At 47.9% G+C, this 10,000-nt stretch overlaps 1 pseudogene; it reads right to left on the reverse strand.

Moving 5' to 3' along the window:
* Nucleotides 1-5,194: 5,194 nt before the first annotated feature.
* Nucleotides 5,195-5,312, reverse strand: LOC148002022 (5S ribosomal RNA; annotated as a pseudogene).
* Nucleotides 5,313-10,000: the final 4,688 nt, after the last annotated feature.

Raw genomic sequence — 10,000 nt, forward strand, 5'->3', positions numbered from 1 at the left:
CAGAATACGGCAGATACATAGGTGAATGCGAGCAACAAACCAGTGAACTGAGCGCAGGACCCCAGTTGAAGAAATCAGAGAAAGGACTAAAAGAGCTTGAAGGGACTTGAGACCCCATATGAACAACAACACCAACCAACCAGAGCTTCCAGGGACTAAACCACAGCAGGACTTAATGGCCAACATCAGCTCTAACCATGATTCTACTTCCACATCAAACAGATTCCATGAATCATAACCTTTTAGTACAGATTTTAACTTCCTACAAAGGAATGGTTCAACCAGAGGAACCTTTACACAGAACAGCTGACTCGGACCTGCCTCTGTAGATCAGCTGGCCTCTTAAATCACAGCTCCACCTGCCTCTAGAGTTCTGGCATTAAAGGTGCACACCACCACACTAGGCCAAGTCTTGTTGTTAAATCAAGCTACTACTTCGTTTAATTCCGTTTTCTGAAGGTGGAGTTGGTATAAAAATAAACTACTGTATTTATTTGATAATACATCAATTCTGATGGGCTTGCTTTTAAACTATCCAATACATTACAGACTCTGCTTAATCCGAAAGGTTATGGTATCAGGAAAATGGTCAGGCTGATGGCCTCTCATCAACCTGTGTTTTCACGTTCAGCTCTTTTGAGTATTAAAAGCAAGCTAAAACAGACAGGTTATGTAAGTGTTTTATGCATACACTGCATACAAACAAACGCGCGCGCGCGCACACACACACACACACACACACACACACACACACAAACCAGAATGGTCCTTCTGTGTCCCAGTTAAAAATAATTTCTGACTTGAGTCATGACTGTAAAATCTCCCCAGTGTTTAAGAAAAGCTGTTCTTCAAGCCGAGGAAATACAACATGGTGTCAAGCACTCTACTGTTACAGGAAGCAACTACAGAGAGCTCTCACTCGCTCAAAGGAGTCAGTGCCTTTTGACGCAGAACGAAAACCAAAAATCTCCCAACTACTGCCAATGCTTTCAAAACTAGCATATCAGACTTGATTTTCATCAGGATGCTCTTTGATCCACACTAGTAATTCAAAACCCAAGATCCAGATCATTCATATATATATATATATATATATATATATATATTTTATATACATATATATATATAATATTGTGTATTTATATATGCAAACAATTATTGTACTTCATTTCGGTACAAGAATGCCAAATCAGCCACTCCTCATAGAAGGCGATGACAATCTGAGGCCACTTCATATTCGCCTCCTTTGCTTGTCAGCAGCATCTCTCTTCTTCGATTTGCTCTCATCGGATTCACTATCAGATAAAGATTTCCTTTTTGGACAATCGTTTTCTTTACCAGCTTTTCGAGAATGAAGAAGTGCTTCAATTAATTCTGGACAATCTAAATTTTCTCCTGGTACCCAAGTATTATCGGCATCTGAAAACCCCTTCCACTTCACGAAATAGTTCACTACACAATGGTTCAGTACTTTTTCTACCACAAATTCTTCAGGCTCAGCATCTTCAACTCTTTTACTCTTTCCATTCTGTTTTTTTTTTTTCCCAATTTTTGCAATGTAGTTTTATTGGAGGCCATTTTTAAAATTTAATCGGAGACTTGAAGCACGCTCAGATGCTCAGGGCCGCGGATTCTGCAGAGTCTCCCGCCTATGTGCTTCAGCTCAGGCACATCCTAGAGGAGGGGTTCCTCTGACATTTTTAAAGTCTATTTTTAGGGTTGGGGATTTAACTCAGTCGTAGGGCACATGCCTAGCAAGCACAAGGCCCTGGGTTCGATCCTTAGCTCTGGGGAAGGAAAAAAAAAGGCAAAATAAAAGTTGTAAAGTCGGGCTGGAAGGATGGCTTAGTGGTTAAGAGCACTGACTGCTCTTCCAGAGGTTCTGAGTTCAAATCCCAGCAACGACATGGTGTCTCACAGCCATCTGTAGTGAGATCTGATGCCCTCTTCTGGTGTGTCTGAAGACAGCTACAGTGTACTTATATATAAGAAATACATCTTTTTTAAAAAAGTTGTAAAGTCTATTTCTGTTTGTTGGTGTGGTTTGGTTTGGTTTGGGATGGGTTTTTTAAGGTTGCTTTGTTGTTTTGGTTTCTGTTGGTTTGTTACGCACATGGTCTCACTGTGTATCCCTGCTGTCCTGAAATCTCCTGAGCTCCTGAGCTCCTGAGCTCCTGAGCTCCTGAGCTCCTGAGCTCCTGAGCTCCTGAGCTCCTGAGCTCCTGAGCTCCTGAGCTCCTGAGCTCCTGAGCTCCTGAGCTCCTGAGCTCCTGAGCTCCTGAGCTCCTGAGCTCCTGAGCTCCTGAGCTCCTGAGCTCCTGAGCTCCTGAGCTCCTGAGCTCCTGAGCTCCTGAGCTCCTGAGCTCCTGAGCTCCTGAGCTCCTGAGCTCCTGAGCTCCTGAGCTCCTGAGCTCCTGAGCTCCTGAGCTCCTGAGCTCCTGAGCTCCTGAGCTCCTGAGCTCCTGAGCTCCTGAGCTCCTGAGCTCCTGAGCTCCTGAGCTCCTGAGCTCCTGAGCTCCTGAGCTCCTGAGCTCCTGAGCTCCTGAGCTCCTGAGCTCCTGAGCTCCTGAGCTCCTGAGCTCCTGAGCTCCTGAGCTCCTGAGCTCCTGAGCTCCTGAGCTCCTGAGCTCCTGAGCTCCTGAGCTCCTGAGCTCCTGAGCTCCTGAGCTCCTGAGCTCCTGAGCTCCTGAGCTCCTGAGCTCCTGAGCTCCTGAGCTCCTGAGCTCCTGAGCGATTTTGATTGCCTGGCAAGAGCTCTACCACTGAGTTAAATCCCCAACCCCCAAAAGCCTACATCACCCGGTATCCCAGGTGGTCTCCCATCCACGTACTAAGCATGCTTAGCTTCCGAGATCAGACGAGATCGGGCCCGTTCCAGGTGGTATGGCTGTAGGCTCTTCTGACATTTTTTTAAGGAATATAAAACTATTCATTGACACAGCCAGAATACGGCAGATACATAGGTGAATGCGAGCAACAAACCAGTGAACTGAGCGCAGGACCCCAGTTGAAGAAATCAGAGAAAGGACTAAAAGAGCTTGAAGGGACTTGAGACCCCATATGAACAACAACACCAACCAACCAGAGCTTCCAGGGACTAAACCACAGCAGGACTTAATGGCCAACATCAGCTCTAACCATGATTCTACTTCCACATCAAACAGATTCCATGAATCATAACCTTTTAGTACAGATTTTAACTTCCTACAAAGGAATGTTTCAACCAGAGGAACCTTTACACAGAACAGCTGACTCGGACCTGCCTCTGTAGATCAGCTGGCCTCTTAAATCACAGCTCCACCTGCCTCTAGAGTTCTGGCATTAAAGGTGCACACCACCACACTAGGCCAAGTCTTGTTGTTAAATCAAGCTACTACTTCGTTTAATTCCGTTTTCTGAAGGTGGAGTTGGTATAAAAATAAACTACTGTATTTATTTGATAATACATCAATTCTGATGGGCTTGCTTTTAAACTATCCAATACATTACAGACTCTGCTTAATCCGAAAGGTTATGGTATCAGGAAAATGGTCAGGCTGATGGCCTCTCATCAACCTGTGTTTTCACGTTCAGCTCTTTTGAGTATTAAAAGCAAGCTAAAACAGACAGGTTATGTAAGTGTTTTATGCATACACTGCATACAAACAAACGCGCGCGCGCACACACACACACACACACACACACACACACACACACAAACCAGAATGGTCCTTCTGTGTCCCAGTTAAAAATAAGTTCTGACTTGAGTCATGACTGTAAAATCTCCCCAGTGTTTAAGAAAAGCTGTTCTTCAAGCCGAGGAAATACAACATGGTGTCAAGCACTCTACTGTTACAGGAAGCAACTACAGAGAGCTCTCACTCGCTCAAAGGAGTCAGTGCCTTTTGACGCAGAACGAAAACCAAAAATCTCCCAACTACTGCCAATGCTTTCAAAACTAGCATATCAGACTTGATTTTCATCAGGATGCTCTTTGATCCACACTAGTAATTCAAAACCCAAGATCCAGATCATTCATATATATATATATATATATATATATATATTTTATATACATATATATATATAATATTGTGTATTTATATATGCAAACAATTATTGTACTTCATTTCGGTACAAGAATGCCAAATCAGCCACTCCTCATAGAAGGCGATGACAATCTGAGGCCACTTCATATTCGCCTCCTTTGCTTGTCAGCAGCATCTCTCTTCTTCGATTTGCTCTCATCGGATTCACTATCAGATAAAGATTTCCTTTTTGGACAATCGTTTTCTTTACCAGCTTTTCGAGAATGAAGAAGTGCTTCAATTAATTCTGGACAATCTAAATTTTCTCCTGGTACCCAAGTATTATCGGCATCTGTAAACCCCTTCCACTTCACGAAATAGTTCACTACACAATGGTTCAGTACTTTTTCTACCACAAATTCTTCAGGCTCAGCATCTTCAACTCTTTTACTCTTTCCATTCTGTTTTTTTTTTTCCCAATTTTTGCAATGTAGTTTTATTGGAGGCCATTTTTAAAATTTAATCGGAGACTTGAAGCGCGCTCAGATGCTCAGGGCCGCGGATTCTGCAGAGTCTCCCGCCTATGTGCTTCAGCTCAGGCACATCCTAGAGGAGGGGTTCCTCTGACATTTTTAAAGTCTATTTTTAGGGTTGGGGATTTAACTCAGTCGTAGGGCACATGCCTAGCAAGCACAAGGCCCTGGGTTCGATCCTTAGCTCTGGGGAAGGAAAAAAAAAGGCAAAATAAAAGTTGTAAAGTCGGGCTGGAAGGATGGCTTAGTGGTTAAGAGCACTGACTGCTCTTCCAGAGGTTCTGAGTTCAAATCCCAGCAACGACATGGTGTCTCACAGCCATCTGTAGTGAGATCTGATGCCCTCTTCTGGTGTGTCTGAAGACAGCTACAGTGTACTTATATATAAGAAATACATCTTTTTTAAAAAAGTTGTAAAGTCTATTTCTGTTTGTTGGTGTGGTTTGGTTTGGTTTGGGATGGGTTTTTTAAGGTTGCTTTGTTGTTTTGGTTTCTGTTGGTTTGTTACGCACATGGTCTCACTGTGTATCCCTGCTGTCCTGAAATCTCCTGAGCTCCTGAGCTCCTGAGCTCCTGAGCTCCTGAGCTCCTGAGCTCCTGATTTTGATTGCCTGGCAAGAGCTCTACCACTGAGTTAAATCCCCAACCCCCAAAAGCCTACAGCACCCGGTATCCCAGGTGGTCTCCCATCCACGTACTAAGCATGCCCGACCCTGCTTAGCTTCCGAGATCAGACGAGATCGGGCGCGTTCCGGGTGGTATGGCTGTAGGCTCTTCTGACATTTTTTTAAGGAATATAAAACTATTCATTGACACAGCCAGAATACGGCAGATACATAGGTGAATGCGAGCAACAAACCAGTGAACTGAGCGCAGGACCCCAGTTGAAGAAATCAGAGAAAGGACTAAAAGAGCTTGAAGGGACTTGAGACCCCATATGAACAACAACACCAACCAACCAGAGCTTCCAGGGACTAAACCACAGCAGGACTTAATGGCCAACATCAGCTCTAACCATGATTCTACTTCCACATCAAACAGATTCCATGAATCATAACCTTTTAGTACAGATTTTAACTTCCTACAAAGGAATGGTTCAACCAGAGGAACCTTTACACAGAACAGCTGACTCGGACCTGCCTCTGTAGATCAGCTGGCCTCTTAAATCACAGCTCCACCTGCCTCTAGAGTTCTGGCATTAAAGGTGCACACCACCACACTAGGCCAAGTCTTGTTGTTAAATCAAGCTACTACTTCGTTTAATTCCGTTTTCTGAAGGTGGAGTTGGTATAAAAATAAACTACTGTATTTATTTGATAATACATCAATTCTGATGGGCTTGCTTTTAAACTATCCAATACATTACAGACTCTGCTTAATCCGAAAGGTTATGGTATCAGGAAAATGGTCAGGCTGATGGCCTCCATCAACCTGTGTTTTCACGTTCAGCTCTTTTGAGTATTAAAAGCAAGCTAAAACAGACAGGTTATGTAAGTGTTTTATGCATACACTGCATACAAACAAACGCGCGCGCGCGCACACACACACACACACACACACACACACACACACAAACCAGAATGGTCCTTCTGTGTCCCAGTTAAAAATAATTTCTGACTTGAGTCATGACTGTAAAATCTCCCCAGTGTTTAAGAAAAGCTGTTCTTCAAGCCGAGGAAATACAACATGGTGTCAAGCACTCTACTGTTACAGGAAGCAACTACAGAGAGCTCTCACTCGCTCAAAGGAGTCAGTGCCTTTTGACGCAGAACGAAAACCAAAAATCTCCCAACTACTGCCAATGCTTTCAAAACTAGCATATCAGACTTGATTTTCATCAGGATGCTCTTTGATCCACACTAGTAATTCAAAACCCAAGATCCAGATCATTCATATATATATATATATATATATATTTTATATACATATATATATATAATATTGTGTATTTATATATGCAAACAATTATTGTACTTCATTTCGGTACAAGAATGCCAAATCAGCCACTCCTCATAGAAGGCGATGACAATCTGAGGCCACTTCATATTCGCCTCCTTTGCTTGTCAGCAGCATCTCTCTTCTTCGATTTGCTCTCATCGGATTCACTATCAGATAAAGATTTCCTTTTTGGACAATCGTTTTCTTTACCAGCTTTTCGAGAATGAAGAAGTGCTTCAATTAATTCTGGACAATCTAAATTTTCTCCTGGTACCCAAGTATTATCGGCATCTGAAAACCCCTTCCACTTCACGAAATAGTTCACTACACAATGGTTCAGTACTTTTTCTACCACAAATTCTTCAGGCTCAGCATCTTCAACTCTTTTACTCTTTCCATTCTGTTTTTTTTTTTTCCCAATTTTTGCAATGTAGTTTTATTGGAGGCCATTTTTAAAATTTAATCGGAGACTTGAAGCACGCTCAGATGCTCAGGGCCGCGGATTCTGCAGAGTCTCCCGCCTATGTGCTTCAGCTCAGGCACATCCTAGAGGAGGGGTTCCTCTGACATTTTTAAAGTCTATTTTTAGGGTTGGGGATTTAACTCAGTCGTAGGGCACATGCCTAGCAAGCACAAGGCCCTGGGTTCGATCCTTAGCTCTGGGGAAGGAAAAAAAAAGGCAAAATAAAAGTTGTAAAGTCGGGCTGGAAGGATGGCTTAGTGGTTAAGAGCACTGACTGCTCTTCCAGAGGTTCTGAGTTCAAATCCCAGCAACGACATGGTGTCTCACAGCCATCTGTAGTGAGATCTGATGCCCTCTTCTGGTGTGTCTGAAGACAGCTACAGTGTACTTATATATAAGAAATACATCTTTTTTAAAAAAGTTGTAAAGTCTATTTCTGTTTGTTGGTGTGGTTTGGTTTGGTTTGGGATGGGTTTTTTAAGGTTGCTTTGTTGTTTTGGTTTCTGTTGGTTTGTTACGCACATGGTCTCACTGTGTATCCCTGCTGTCCTGAAATCTCCTGAGCTCCTGAGCTCCTGAGCTCCTGAGCTCCTGAGCTCCTGAGCTCCTGAGCTCCTGAGCTCCTGAGCTCCTGAGCTCCTGAGCTCCTGAGCTCCTGAGCTCCTGAGCTCCTGAGCTCCTGAGCTCCTGAGCTCCTGAGCTCCTGAGCTCCTGAGCTCCTGAGCTCCTGAGCTCCTGAGCTCCTGAGCTCCTGAGCTCCTGAGCTCCTGAGCTCCTGAGCTCCTGAGCTCCTGAGCTCCTGAGCTCCTGAGCTCCTGAGCTCCTGAGCTCCTGAGCTCCTGAGCTCCTGAGCTCCTGAGCTCCTGAGCTCCTGAGCTCCTGAGCTCCTGAGCTCCTGAGCTCCTGAGCTCCTGAGCTCCTGAGCTCCTGAGCTCCTGAGCTCCTGAGCTCCTGAGCTCCTGAGCTCCTGAGCTCCTGAGCTCCTGAGCTCCTGAGCTCCTGAGCTCCTGAGCTCCTGAGCTCCTGAGCTCCTGAGCTCCTGAGCTCCTGAGCTCCTGAGCTCCTGAGCTCCTGAGCTCCTGAGCTCCTGAGCTCCTGAGCTCCTGAGCTCCTGAGCTCCTGAGCTCCTGAGCTCCTGAGCTCCTGAGCTCCTGAGCTCCTGAGCTCCTGAGCTCCTGAGCTCCTGAGCTCCTGAGCTCCTGAGCTCCTGAGCTCCTGAGCTCCTGAGCTCCTGAGCTCCTGAGCTCCTGAGCTCCTGAGCTCCTGAGCTCCTGAGCTCCTGAGCTCCTGAGCTCCTGAGCTCCTGAGCTCCTGAGCTCCTGAGCTCCTGAGCTCCTGAGCTCCTGAGCTCCTGAGCTCCTGAGCTCCTGAGCTCCTGAGCTCCTGAGCTCCTGAGCTCCTGAGCTCCTGAGCTCCTGAGCTCCTGAGCTCCTGAGCTCCTGAGCTCCTGAGCTCCTGAGCTCCTGAGCTCCTGAGCTCCTGAGCTCCTGAGCTCCTGAGCTCCTGAGCTCCTGAGCTCCTGAGCTCCTGAGCTCCTGAGCTCCTGAGCTCCTGAGCTCCTGAGCTCCTGAGCTCCTGAGCTCCTGAGCTCCTGAGCTCCTGAGCTCCTGAGCTCCTGAGCTCCTGAGCTCCTGAGCTCCTGAGCTCCTGAGCTCCTGAGCTCCTGAGCTCCTGAGCTCCTGAGCTCCTGAGCTCCTGAGCTCCTGAGCTCCTGAGCTCCTGAGCTCCTGAGCTCCTGAGCTCCTGAGCTCCTGAGCTCCTGAGCTCCTGAGCTCCTGAGCTCCTGAGCTCCTGAGCTCCTGAGCTCCTGAGCTCCTGAGCTCCTGAGCTCCTGAGCTCCTGAGCTCCTGAGCTCCTGAGCTCCTGAGCTCCTGAGCTCCTGAGCTCCTGAGCTCCTGAGCTCCTGAGCTCCTGAGCTCCTGAGCTCCTGAGCTCCTGAGCTCCTGAGCTCCTGAGCTCCTGAGCTCCTGAGCTCCTGAGCTCCTGAGCTCCTGAGCTCCTGAGCTCCTGAGCTCCTGAGCTCCTGAGCTCCTGAGCTCCTGAGCTCCTGAGCTCCTGAGCTCCTGAGCTCCTGAGCTCCTGAGCTCCTGAGCTCCTGAGCTCCTGAGCTCCTGAGCTCCTGAGCTCCTGAGCTCCTGAGCTCCTGAGCTCCTGAGCTCCTGAGCTCCTGAGCTCCTGAGCTCCTGAGCTCCTGAGCTCCTGAGCTCCTGAGCTCCTGAGCTCCTGAGCTCCTGAGCTCCTGAGCTCCTGAGCTCCTGAGCTCCTGAGCTCCTGAGCTCCTGAGCTCCTGAGCTCCTGAGCTCCTGAGCTCCTGAGCTCCTGAGCTCCTGAGCTCCTGAGCTCCTGAGCTCCTGAGCTCCTGAGCTCCTGAGCTCCTGAGCTCCTGAGCTCCTGAGCTCCTGAGCTCCTGAGCTCCTGAGCTCCTGAGCTCCTGAGCTCCTGAGCTCCTGAGCTCCTGAGCTCCTGAGCTCCTGAGCTCCTGAGCTCCTGAGCTCCTGAGCTCCTGAGCTCCTGAGCTCCTGAGCTCCTGAGCTCCTGAGCTCCTGAGCTCCTGAGCTCCTGAGCTCCTGAGCTCCTGAGCTCCTGAGCTCCTGAGCTCCTGAGCTCCTGAGCTCCTGAGCTCCTGAGCTCCTGAGCTCCTGAGCTCCTGAGCTCCTGAGCTCCTGAGCTCCTGAGCTCCTGAGCTCCTGAGCTCCTGAGCTCCTGAGCTCCTGAGCTCCTGAGCTCCTGAGCTCCTGAGCTCCTGAGCTCCTGAGCTCCTGAGCTCCTGAGCTCCTGAGCTCCTGAGCTCCTGAGCTCCTGAGCTCCTGAGCTCCTGAGCTCCTGAGCTCCTGAGCTCCTGAGCTCCTGAGCTCCTGAGCTCCTGAGCTCCTGAGCTCCTGAGCTCCTGAGCTCCTGAGCTCCTGAGCTCCTGAGCTCCTGAGCTCCTGAGCTCCTGAGCTCCTGAGCTCCTGAGCTCCTGAGCTCCTGAGCTCCTGAGCTCCTGAGCTCCTGAGCTCCTGAGCTCCTGAGCTCCTGAGCTCCTGAGCTCCTGAGCTCCTGAGCTCCTGAGCTCCTGA

Source organism: Rattus norvegicus, chromosome 12, assembly GCF_021556685.1.
Source record: "Rattus norvegicus strain SHRSP/BbbUtx chromosome 12, alternate assembly SHRSP_T2T, whole genome shotgun sequence".
Lineage (NCBI taxonomy): Eukaryota > Metazoa > Chordata > Mammalia > Rodentia > Muridae > Rattus > Rattus norvegicus.